This window comes from Asparagus officinalis, chromosome 1 (genome assembly GCF_001876935.1).
Source record: "Asparagus officinalis chromosome 1, Aspof.V1, whole genome shotgun sequence".
In the NCBI taxonomy this organism is placed as follows: domain Eukaryota; kingdom Viridiplantae; phylum Streptophyta; class Magnoliopsida; order Asparagales; family Asparagaceae; genus Asparagus; species Asparagus officinalis.
In genome coordinates this window covers 125,462,629-125,476,445 of record NC_033794.1, presented here as the reverse complement: position 1 = coordinate 125,476,445, position 13,817 = coordinate 125,462,629, and positions in this window count along the sequence as shown.

The following is a 13,817-nucleotide window of genomic DNA, read 5'->3' as shown; positions in this document are numbered from 1 at the left end:
GAGCAGTGTAATGATATTCGACACACTCAGTGGAGATCATGACTTACAGTTGATAGAGCGTTATTAAGATACCTCAATTGTCACGAATGACCTGAATAAGACCTCCTTTACTGGTCATTGGTGTCATCCATATATAAAGACAGAGAAATCTAAATACTGCAACAATCAACAGCTCGAACGCAGCTCATATCGCTGCCAAACACAACTCGAACGCAGCTCATATCGCTGCCAAACGCAGCTCGAACGCAGCTCATATCGCTACCAAACGCAGCCCCAAACGACGATGAACGCAGCTTTATATCGCTGCCGAACGCATCTTCAAACATCAAGGAACACAGCTCAATGTCGTTGCAGAACGCACCTCCAGAAGCTGCGTTCAAACCTAGAATCTACGCCAGAACGCAGGTCAAAGTTCTGACTCATTCAAACGCGATCCAGGCAGTTTCGAAAACCAACTTCGAAGCTGTTCTTCACCCACGATTTGAGGAGTGGCTTTAGTGGGTTGTTACGCCCGACTAATGGGGTAACAAAACCCCCATGTAGGAGCGGATTAAGGGGTCAGTTACACCCCTAATCCCCCTATAAATAGCAACAAACTCAACAAAGGGGGATCGGATTTTTTTTGTTGATCGGATTTTTGGATAATCAGATCAAGGGCGGATTTTTGTTGAAGGGATCTTTCAGGCGAGATTGGATTTTGGAGAAGATCTTTCGATCAAATCTTCCAGAATCAGAAAAAAAAAGGAGGATTGACTCCTTACACAGTCTGGGAAATCAACAAACGGAGGAACTCTGAACCGTCGATATTTGGCTTATTAACCGAATTATTTTCGGTTCAAACAACTCTATCATCAGAGTTTGTTACTTGTTCTAAATCACAAAACTCGTCAAGAGTTATCAACCAGACAAGACAGTTTTTCCAGTGAGTATAGATATTCGGATCGTCAACGAGAAGCAAACTCGACGCAAGCATTCGAGGGAGGCATCTCATCGCTACCGAGAAGAACCCAGAATTAAACAAAGGGGAGAATTCAGATCATTCTCTTCTCTTTTGTAATCGGAAATCCAATTGTAATTGAGAGTTGAGGGAGTTGTAAACATTCTTTTTCTACACAAGTTAGAAAGAATAAAAATCAAATACAGTTCTTTCATTCAATTTCTTATTTGCAAATTTTCCACCAAACACCTGTACCGGGAGTGCGTTAGCCCATGGACCACCGAATCACAAATTCAGATTGAACCGTGAAGGGTATTTAGGAATTCTTGCTTCATTTAGAAGTAAGAAAAGAAAGTGAGTATCTTATTGATGTAAGATAAACACTCTTCTTAAGATCAAGTCAAAGCTTAGATATCAAGGAATCATTAGAATTCTGAAAAAGGCTTGCACGTGATGAAGACTCTCTCTTTCTTACTTGGAATTCACCAAATTGCTCAAGTCTCTCTGTTTAATCCGCTCCAAAAATACTCTGTCCTCGTCAGTAATTATCCTAGGGGGTATTTATAACCCTTAGGAACAATAACTAAAGTCAGAAGTTAAAAAGAAGTCCTATCAGAGGATTTCTATTTCTGAGACAGTTGCAATTGTCTCGAAAGCGCGAGACAACTTCCTATTTCCGAGATAGCTACAACTATCTCGGAAGAGTGGTCCCATCTTTTGCCATTTTGTAACTGCTTTAAACATGTTTTAGTGTCATTATTTTGACAGTTATTAACGTAATTTCTGATTGTAACGTCCTCCCCACGTTCACACACTATCTCTGACACTTATGGAGCCACGTAGAGTGCACAAATGTCAAGAAAACCGTCGTTCAGTTCATCTTAGCTTCCAAAACAGTTACAAGTGTCTCGTAAACTATAGTCTTCCTCATAGCTTTCGAGACAGTTGAAACTGTCTCGGAAACTGTGGGCTCCTTTCATGCTTCCGAGACAGTTGTATGTGTCTCGGAAGCTATAATCTTCCTCGTAGTTTCTGAGACAGTTGTAACTATCTCGAAAACTGTGAGATTCTATTATGCTTTTGAGACATGTTCTGTACCTTGAAACTTGCTTGATGCGCTTCTTGTGCATTCTTTAGTTGATATTTAGCTTTGGATGATCCTCTGCAACTCAGATGATAATGTTTATCACCTTCTCTCTATCTTGAGCTACGTATGATAATCTATAAGCATTTTTTATCACCTATAGGGGTATCTGTAGGCGTTAAAAATTACTTAAAGTTATCACACACAGCTCAAGATAGAGAGAAGGTAATAAACGTTATCATCTGAGTCAAAGAGGATCATCTAATGTCAAAGACCAACTAAGAAATACACAAAAATATAAAACAACAATCAGGCGTCACACAAATTCCGAGTCAAGGAAGTTGTCTCAGAAACTATGAGGTAACTCATAGTTTCCACGACACATAACGTGTCTTGGAAGCTATGAGACAACTCGTAGTTTCCGAGACACAAAATGTGTCTCGTAAACTATGGTGGAGTTTCACATTCTATTGATGGTTTTCTTGGGTTTTGTACAGTCCACGTGTCTTCATAACTGCTTGGGATCATGTGTGAATGTGGGAGAGCCATTACAAATGAAAAGTCTGCCCATAGCTGTAGAGATAATGACATTAAAATGTGATAAAAATTGGTTACAAAACGGGCTGACAGACTTCCTTCTTCCGAGACACGGAAGTGTCTCGGAAATAGGGGGATGACAAGTTAGTTTTGTTTTGATTTTCTACCTTTAGTAACTACTTCTAAGGACTATAAATGTTTTCCTATCACCCATATGCACAGAATCGAAGGAGACCAAGGCAGAAAAGGTAGAGACTTGAGCAATTTGGTAAATTTTGAGCAAGAGAGAAAGAGTATTCATTGTTTTCAAGCACTTCCAAGAGCCTTCGGCGTTTCCTTGAGATTTAAGCTTTAACTTGATATTGGGAAGAGTGTTTTATCTTACCTTGTTGAGATATTCACTTTTGTCCTTGTTTCTAAAACAAAACATCGACCTTAAGCATTCTGGCACAAGCAAAGATCCCATGTAACCAGTGAGTGATAAACATCATTTGCGTGTGTTTCTAGGAGGTTATTTGTTTGTAACAAGAGGTCATATAAAAAAGCTTATTTCTTTGAATTCATTATATTCGATAAACGATTTATAATGAGTTCAGCAAATAAAATAATTTCGACACAAACAGGAGCCTCATTCTATGCCACTGCTAATAGGAAGCTTATTCAAAACTATGTAGAAGAGGACTTTGGGAAAGTATACTTGGGGGATAATGATCCTTGTAGTATTGTGGGAAGAGGTGATGTGCAGATAGAGATGAAGGGTTCTAAGTGGTTTCTGAAGAATGTTATACATATACCGAAGCTCAAGAGGAATCTTGTTTCAGTTAGCCAGCTTAGAGCGAAAGGCTATATTTTGACATTTACCCGAGATTCGTAGAAGATCTCCAACGGTACTATGGTAGTTGCTCGCGGTAAGAAAATCGAAACTCTCTACTTAACTTCACATGCGAGTAACACTCTCGTAGTTGTAGTTGATAAGGAAAGTGCAGATTTGTGGCACAATAGGTTGGGAGATATGAGTAAGAAATGTATGAAGATTCTACACTCACAGGAAAAGCTATCCGGCATCAATTCTGTAAAAGTTAGTGTTTGTGAAGATTACATCTTTAGGAAGAAGAAAAGGGTCAACTTTCAGAAAAGTGGAAGACCACCTAAAGCTCACAAACTATAGCTTGTTCATACAGATGTATGGGGTCCGGCTAGCATGTCTTCTCTTAGCGGTTCGGCTTACTATGTCACCTTCATTGATGATCACTCGAGGAAGGTGTGGGTATAATTCATGAAGCACAAGTCGGAGACGTTTGGGATCTTCAAGAAATAGAAAGTCATGATAGAGAACGAGACATATCTAAAGGTAAAGTGTCTGAGATCAGACAATGGTGGAGAATATGAGCTGGAGGAGTTTAAGAAGTTCTTTGGTCTGAATGTGATTCATTTAGAAAGGACTACTCCAGGAACACCGCAACAGAATTGTGTTTCAGAAAGGATGAACAGAATGTTGACAGAACATGCGAGGAGCATGCGTCTACATGTAGGTCTATCTAAGACGTTTTTGGAAGATGTGGTGCATACACTAGCGTACTTGATAAATCATGGGCCGTCAGTCCCACTGGACTTTAGGATTTTAGAAGAGGTTTGGAGTGGCAAGAAAGTAAGTCTCTCACACTTGAAAGTCTTTGGTTGTGTGGCATATGTTCATATCAGTGACCATATCAATGACACACTAAAAGCTAAGTCACAAAATTGTATACTCATTGGAGTTCTGATATCGTCTGTGGGATGAGAAGAACAGGAAAATCATCAGGAGTAGAGATGTCATATTTAATAAAGAGGTGATGTACAAGGATATGAATAATGATAAGGATAACTAAAATAGTGGGAGCAGCACTAAGAATGTAGTTGTGTCCGAGTACATGGATTTAGAGGAACTTCCATATAGGGGAGCCAATGTTAGTTATGACCAAAGAATGGAGAGGACTCCAGGTGCAGAGTCTAGCACCCAGGGCGAGGAGCTTAGGAGGTCATCCAGAGTACCCAAACCAAATCTCAGGTATCTTTGTTGCTACATTACTTGCTTTTGACAGACCGTGGAGAACCGGAGTGCTATGAGGAGGTAGTGTAACATAGTGAATCTTAATAGTTTTGGGAGCATGTGATATAAGAAGAGATGGATACTCTCCACTCGAATAAGACATGAGAGTTAGCCGAGCTTCCTGCGAAGAAAAAAACTTTACATAACAAGTGGGTCTACCGGGTCAAGCAGGAGAGTGATGGTAGCAAAAAATACAATACCAGATTAGTTGTGAAAGGATTCTAACAAAGGGAAGGAGTGGATTATATAGAGATATTTTCCCCCGTCATGAAGCTTACAACCATCAGGGTAGTGTTGAGCTTAGTAGCTGCTGAAAATTTCTACCTTAAGCAGTTGGATGTGAAGACTGTATTTCTTTATGGTGATTTAGATGAAAAAATCTACATGAAGCAACATGTTGGCTTCATAGAGGAATGAAAGGAAGAGATTGTATCTATGCTCAAGAAGAGCTTATACGGTTTGAAACATACTCCAAGACAGTAGTATAGAAAGTTTGATAATTTCATGCAGAGCAATAGCTATGGAAGGTGCAACTCAGATTATTGATGCTACTTTAAGAGGTTTGAGTCTAGCTATATCGTATTATTGTTGTATGTAGATGACATGTTAGTTAGAGGACTATGTTTACAAGAGATAAACAAGTTGAAGAAGTATTTGGCAAAGGAGTTTGCCATGAAGGTGGAGCCAAGCAAATTCTTGGGATGCGAATCAGTCGGGATGTGGCTGAAGGGACGTTGAAATTGAGTGGGGTTGAATACATTAGGAAGATGCTTCATAGATTCAACATGGAGAATGCAAAGGCCGTTGGCATGCCCCTTGGAAGTCAATTGAGGTTATCTGAGGAGTAATCACCCAAGACGGATGCAGAGAAGGAGTTCCTGACCAGAGTGTCATACTCATTAGCTATTTGGTAGTATTATATATGCAATGGTTTGCACGAGGCTAGATATCGCCCATGCAGTGGGAGTTGTGAATAGGTTTGCCAACAATCCACGGAAGCAGTATTAGGAGGCCGTGAATTGGATACTGAGATACTTAAAAGGACTACAGATATGCTACTGTGCTTTGGGAGAAAATAATTAATACTGCAGAGATATGTGGATGCAGACTTTATCGGTGATCATGATACAAGGCAAAGTACCATAGAGTATGTTTATACTTTAGGGTCAACAACAGTGTGTTGGGTCTCATGTTTGCAAAAGATAGTGACATTATCAACGACTAAGATAGAGTATGTCGTAGTGACTGAGGCTAGCAAGGATATGATTTGGTTGACTGGGTGTTTGGAAGAGCTAGGTCTAAAGTGGGGGGATGGAGTTCTTTATTGTGATAGTCAGAGTGATATACACCTTTCTAAGAATCCAGTATATCATGTCAGAATGAAGCACATCGATGTGCATTACTGCTTCATACGCTCACTGATAGAGGATGGGAAGTTACTATTGGAGAAAATTTTGGGGAGCTAAAATCCTGTAGATATGTTGACAAAAACAGTAATGGTTATGGGAAAATTGGAAGAATAATTACGAGAAATGTATTTGATTTTATTCTCTCTAACTAATTTAGATAAAGAATGGTTTACAATTCTCTCAAAGTAATCTCTCTCTAACAGGCTTGGAAAAAGAAATTATAAATATTCTCAATCGGAATCCTGATTTACAAAAGAGAAGAGGATCGACAGAGATCCTTCCTTTATTTAAAACTGGATTCTTCAAGGCAGCGATGAAATGTCTCCCTCGAAACTCGTGTTGAGTTTACTTCTCATTGACGATTCGAGCGTCTCACTTCACTGGAACGATTAATGAAACTTGTGAGGCAAGTTAACTAGAACTCTTTACGAGTTTAAGAATTCCGTGCGAGTTTAAACTATGTAAATGAGTTAATTTAAACAAAAAAAACCAGTTAATGATCCAAGTACTAAATCTCTTAGGATTTCTGTTGCAAAAAGATGCTCCAAGATCTCTAAGATCCAGAATGTCGACCTCCAGAGATTTTCCAATGATAAAACTTTCAGCCCTCTAACTCTGTTGAGTTTGCCTCTTATTTATAGGAGGATAAGGGGTGTAACTGACCCCTAAAATCTATCCTAAGTGGTCAAAAATCCCTCAAATCGTGGAAAAAGACGGTTTTGAAACCGTTCAGCTCATTTGAATGAGTCAAACGCAGAGACTGCATTCTGGAATGCAATTTGTGTTTGAACGTAGTGTTTGCAAGTTGCGTTAGGGTCTTTTGGAAGCTGCGTTGGACAGCGGATGGAAGCTACGTTGGCAGCTTTTGAAAGCTGCGTTGGTAATATTTAGGAACTGCATTTGCAGCTGGATTAAAGCTGCGTTCGCATTGCTTTGACTCTGGAACGAGGCCACTTGTGTTTTCATTTCTGGGATACAGAGATGAGCTTTGTATCTTAGACTGAAGAGATAGTTGCCTTGTAATCTCTTTTGTCATAGCATTACAATGATTATCATTTTGTAATCTTTGTTTTAGCTCTTTAAAATATGAGAGTCGTCAGATTGTAACTCTCACTGTTAATCGTGAAAGTTTCTGATTGTAACTTTTATTACCGAGTTGTTGATGTGGAAATCATCGGGTTGTAACTTTCATCATTGGTATTTGATGAAGATCAGCTATCTGTAATAATTTTTAGACAGCCTACAGAACTCCCTCCAAAGTTTTTGAAAGTTCACGGTAGACTGGAACGAATTTTTAGAATACTTTAGATCTCCAAATTGGTTTGAGATCTGTTGTTGAATGATGGTTCACTATATCTGTTTTGAAGACATCGTGAACTTGGTTGTGGAAATTTATTGTATGTCGTAGTTCTGCTTTCTGTATTTAGCGACTTCTCCGCTAACTTCCTTGAGATCTCCTTTGGTAAATATTAAACTCATACTAATGCGTAGAAGTAGTTAAGGTAGTTCTAATCTCCTTAAACCAAATGAGATAACTTTTTTGTCTTGATGACAATGAACTTAGTCAAACGATCTTTGAGGCTAGGACTAAGGGGAAGAGGGGAGACTTCTGCTTGGGATGGGAAGGATGCTGAGAGATGGTCCCATGAGTCTTTAGTGATTTTGATCTAGATTCCCTTGAAAATGACATCCATAAGCTCTGGCTCAGCCTGAACACGATCCACAGGGAGGGGAGTGAGGTGGAGAGATTTGTGGGGGCTGGGAGGGAGAGGGCCCCCACAACAACTATAGGTTGTTTCCCTTTAGGGTCCGGCCTAAGGGGAGGAGCTAAAACCGTCTGATTAGCTTCTGTTGATGATGGATTCTTCATGGGGTCCAGAGGGGGGTCATCTTATGAAGTGGATGAAACTCCCTCCTTTTGGACAAAGTGTTCAAAATATTCGATGCATTTCCCTTTCCTTTTGGTGAGGGGTTTACCCACAACCCTAAGCTGGACTGAGCCTTCCATCAAGTGAATTCATCAAGGGATGGATATCTGAAGGTAACAACTTGGGGAATCTCTGAGGCGTCGTGAATGCTGAGCATGGCTTTACATTCTTTGGCATTCTTATCGAATATGACATCATCAGAGACTGTGATGACATCTCCAATATCACCTAGAAGCTCCATGAGAAATTCTGAGTCCCAAAGATGGATGGGAAGGTTAAGGATTTCTATCCAGGCATAGATAAACTTGGGAAGGGCTTTGTTTGTGAAAAATTTGTAGTAAAAGAAATGAAGGAAAATTGATTTGTATTCCTTTAATCTCAATTACAATTTGGATTCCGATTACAAAAGAGAGGAGAATGATCTGGATTCTCTCCTTTGTTTAATTCTGGGTTCTTCACGGTGGCGATGGAGTGCCTTCCTCGAATGCTCGCGTCGAGTTTGCTCGCGTCGAGTTTGCTCTCCGTTGACAATTCGAACGTCTTGATTCACTGAAACGTGGTCTTCTCCTCATGATTTGACGTTGTGGAGAACTCTTAAAGAGTTTGAAACTCTATAAAAAAGTTGATTTAACCGAAATCGGTCTATAAGCCAAGGATGAAGAAAGCTCCTGTTGCTGATCTCCAAAACTCCAGCAATTTCCCCCTAAAGATCTCTTCTTTGCTGCCAAAAAGAAGGATGAAAGATCCCTCCCCCCTGAACTAAGCTAATTTCTTAGTTATTTATAGGGGATTAAGGGGTGTAACCGCCTCCTTAATTCGCTCCTAAGTGGGGCTAATAGGATGTAACCGCCCCTTAAGTCACTCCTGAGTGGAGTTGTGATCCCCTCAGATCGTGGGAAACTGTTTTGAAACTGTTCAGCTCGTGTTTGAATGAGTCAAACACAAAATCCGCGTTCTGGCATGAATTATGCGTTCAAATGCAGTGTCTGGAAGCTGCATTTGCAGCAATTTAGAAGCTGCGTTGGCAGCGTTGGAAGCTGCTCGTGAGCTACGTTGGCAGCTTTAGGAGGCTGCGTTTACGGTCGAATATGAGCTGCGTTGGCAGCTGGATCTGAGCTGCGTTTGCAGCGTTTGGAGCTGAATGTGAGTTACATTTGCAGACATGTTTGACCTACGTCCGCGATCGAATTGGTGTTGCACCTTGATGATGGTACGCGGGGAGGACTTCCGCGTCTTGGTTTGAAGAGACCGTCGATTTGTAGTCTCTTTCTGTCAGAGCGTTACAAAGATCATCGTTTTGTAATCTTTGCTTTAACTCTTTGATATGTGAGAGTCGTCAGATTGTAACTCCCGATGTTGATTGTGAAGGTTGTTGATTAGAACTTTCATCAGTTATTGTGAAGGTCGTCAGATTGTATCCTTCATCGATCTACGTGAAAGTCTTCAAATTATAACCTTCTGAAAGTCGTCAGATTGTAACTTTCATCATCAGTGTTTAATAGGGAATCAGCTATCTATTGTGATTTTTAGACAGCCTACAAAACCTCCTCCAAAGTTTTTGAAAGTTCGCGGTTGACTGAGACGAATTTTTAGAATACTTTGGATCTCAACTCTGATCTTGGAGCTTTTGATTCCTTGTCATAAGGAGTTGTTCTTTGCACCCGCTTCAAAAGCATCTTGGTTAAAGGGATTTTCCACGCATGACCTGTGTGATGATGAGCTCCAAATAGAAACTGTAGCAACGGTATAAGCTACTCATGAGCAGAAGCTATCAAATGTCACGTCACGGCTCACCTCCATTAAGCTGATAGGCCTGCAAACATGCATAGGATTTTTAGCAAACCCTCTGTTCGTGTCAAAAGTTGCCTTTTCTATTGTTTTCAAACCTGTTACACCGTTTATCGATTACAAGTTCAAACTAAAAGAAAAGTTGATCTTTTTATAAGATCTTCTTACAACGAAAAAATAAAGATTATAACTTTATCAAACAAAACGCAGCAGTAGTTTATCTTACGCTGCTTTGCGTGGGATCTTTGCTTGTGCCGGGGATGCGTTAGTCCGTAGACCGCCGCAGATCAAACCCGATCGACAGTATAACTACGCTCTTGTTTCACGAAGAAAACAATTGCGGAAGCGACAATCACGACCAAGTGAGATTGTGGCTCTTCTCGAGATTAAAACCAAGTTTGTTTAATCCGCGAGAAAAGAATGAGAAAAGAATCACAAAACCTATTCGCAAGGGGCTTCTTTATGAAAGTCGTTTCGCCAATGCTCTGGATGATCTCTCTCTAAATTCTTGGTTACATTTTGGACAATTGACAGCAACTCGCGCTTCTTAATCTCAGATCTCCTAAAGAAGACCCTAGCTTCTATTTATAGGCTTTGGAGATGAGTTTCTTTGGATAGAATTGATGTTAAACGTTATCTGTAATATAATAACACTTAAACGGATCTAGGATAACCTTAAACAAGTTGCGGAGGTACTGGAACGAAAAAATTCCTAAAAATTCATCTGAAATCCGTGTTTGGGGAGGTTTGTATTCAATAGAGTCCTCTGGTGGCTCGGGGATTGATGCTGAGTCACCATTTTGGTGTGCTCGCGAAACTGTGCCGAGCCACCATTCTGGTGGCTCGCATGGGGGCAGCCACCATTGGTGGCTCGATGGTGTGCGAGCCCACCAAGTGGTGACTCGCGGCCTACACGGCGCTCCGAGTGGTGTTTCGTTCATCTTTTGATACTTTGGCGATTGATGATATCTTCCAGTTCCCATTGTTTGCGTTAGCTTCGTTGCTTCCGCCTGACTTATGGCATTTATTGATCAATTCATTCATTTACTGATGTTTGGGTAATTCCTTGACTTGGATAATAACGTTTTATAACCGTCTTTTTCCTTATCTGATTGAACTGTTTGAGGACCTATATGGCAATTTTTAACGCCTACACCTCAGCCATCAACGGATTTGTAAGCCTTTACCGAGACTCCGTTTGAGTCGGGCTAGCTACATGGATTGTCTAAAGTCCTGTTCCACATTGTAATGTCGTACTATAGAGAATGAACCTCATTTAGACTTTGATGCTATGATTTGTGATATATAGCACTTTATCAGTTATTTCTCTCTTGCTGTTTACTTTAAAATACTGAAAGAAAGTTGGTAGCGGCCAGAGGTGTTAATTAATATTAACTTGCGCATGAATTTTTACCTTAGAGTGAAATTCCAGGAATTTTCTTTATTATCATAGGGATAATTCCAGAAAATATTTAATCCGCTGGGGCGATTTTATAATAAAAAACTTGCTATTCTTGTTGAAAACGGAAGTAACAAGTTCATTGGGGGCGTTTGATTGTTTAGAGATGTGATGTATAACCTAATCAGTATTTTTATTGGACCTATCGCTCTATTGACGAAGAGTCATTAAGTGAAATATTACGATCGGAGCCAACTATTGAAGGACTATCCGCTCTGTTGACGAGAGTCTAAGTGAAAAGGTGTCTTTGCGATCATGGGAGCAACTTTGAGGACCTATCGCTCTTTGACGAGACGGTCGCATAAGTAGACAGAGTGTTACGCATCAGAGCAACTTTTGAGACACCTATCGCTCTTATTTGATGAGAGTCGATAATTAATTTTAGTCAGAGGTGTTTCATATTAACGTGACAAGAATTTGTTACGAGTCGGAGCAACTTGAGGACCTATCGGCTCTAATTGGAGAGAGTCCGGTGTCTTGATAAGCTTTGATTTTTGTCAGAGTGTGTATGATATTAACGCTGAATGAATTTGTGGAATTTGTTTGCGATCGGGCAACTTTGAGGACCTATCGCTCTATTGGAGAGAGTCGCATAAGTTAATTTTCGTCAGAGGTATGTGATATTAACGTGACACGAGCGATGTTGGCGATCGGAACAAACTTTGAGGACTATCGCTCTATTGACAAGAGTCGATAATGTGGGATTTTGTCAGAAGTGTTTGATTATTAGCGTGACAAGAGATGCTTACGATGCAGAGCAACTTTAAGGACTATCGCTCTTATTGACGAGATCGATAAGTTAATTTTGTTCAGAGGTGTTTGATATTAACGTGGACAAGAGGATGTTGGCGATCGCTTTGTTGAAAAAGTAAACTTTATGCCTATCATCCTATTGAAAAGGATTTGATAAGTGGATTGTCCAGAGGTTTGGTGCTTACATGACGGGATTTGTTGTGATCCGGAGGCAACTTTATAGACTTATCATTCTAATTGACGAGGATTGGATAGTGGGTATTTGTCAGAGGGCTTTAGTGTATAACGTGACAGATTTGTTTGTATTGGAGCAACTTTGTGGACTTATCATCCTATTGACGAGGATTGATAAGTGGGTTTTAATCAGAGGTTTAGTGTTAACGTGACAGGAATTTGTGTTGCGATTGGAGCAACTTTGTGGACATTATCATCCTATTGATGAGGGTAATTGATAAGTGGCGTTTTGTCAGAGGTTTGAGTCGTTTAACGTGATAGGATTTGTGTACTTTGTGTTTGCAACAAAGATTTTGGGGACTACGCGTCTCGCTGTGGGAGAATTGCTAAGGAGCTTTATATTTAGAAGTGATGACATTTTAACACTTTGTGATTTAAATAGATTTTTGAAGTTATCTTAGTGTCTTGCCCTGTCGGGAAGATTGTTGATTTGAATAATTTCGAGGCGACCTATCATCCTATTGATAATGATTGATAAGTTGCATTGTCCAGAGGTGTATTGTTAACGCTAACACAATTGGGAGTGATGCAAGCTGTATTCATTGACTCTGTGGGGGGTGATGTTGATCGTCAGAAGTGTAAGTGTTATCTCGACGATGTTGAAGATTCGTTACTCTTAATCCAAGTGGATCTGCTCAGTAACCAACCCCCCAGTCTTGATTAAGAGCTAACAGCTCGGGAATAAAAAGAGGTTAGACAGGCAATCACTGGGGCACTATCCATAAAGTCGGAATAAAGGCAATACCTGAATAGGCCATTATCTTGATGAGTTTGACTTCAGAGGTAGCTGTGATAGTTTTGTGGACCTGTCATCCTATTGAAGAAGATTGGCAAGTGATGGACTATCAGAGGTAAACCTGTTACCGTGATCATTTTTTGTGGCCCGCCATCTATTGAAGAGGATGTGGCAGGGTGAGAATTTTGACGGGCGAATGGATATCAGACGGTAACTGTTAAACTTGATAGTTTTTGGTGGAAAAATCCGCCGTCGGCTATTTAAAGAGATGGCAGGGGCGAATTTGCGAGAAAATAGGACTATCAGAGGTGCATCCATTAAACGTGTAGTTTTGTGACCCGCCCCAACTTGACTAGTTTTTGACAGATTTTCGTGTCTCAGTTGACAGAGCGTATTCCTACTTTGAACATGAAAACTCAGAAATTTAATTAACTCATAAATCAATAAACCTATAAACCTAAACCAACCTCCAGTCTGCAACAACGTGCAGAGGAGAAAATGGTAGACACCTAGCATATCGCCTAGTGCCGCCACTAATCTAACGCAGTTATGACTTATCAGAGATAATTATTACACGTCGATAGTTTTGGTGGACCTACACATCATTACTGAAGAGGATGTTAGCATTTAGTGGTCGTAGTATCTTCAATTCTCTTCGACTGAGAAGATTAGGTCTCAGGCGGAGGGGGTTGCGTCCAGCAATTTGCTCAGCAGGTTGCACTCCTGCATTACTTTGTTCTTCAGCCTTGATTCTTCTGGTAATAATCTTTTGAGCCTGTTCACCTTGCAGAGATTTCAGTTTGTCATCCTCCACGAACGGGCATTTCGGCAACCCTCATTCTGGGCTAGAGGATCTCTCTTCT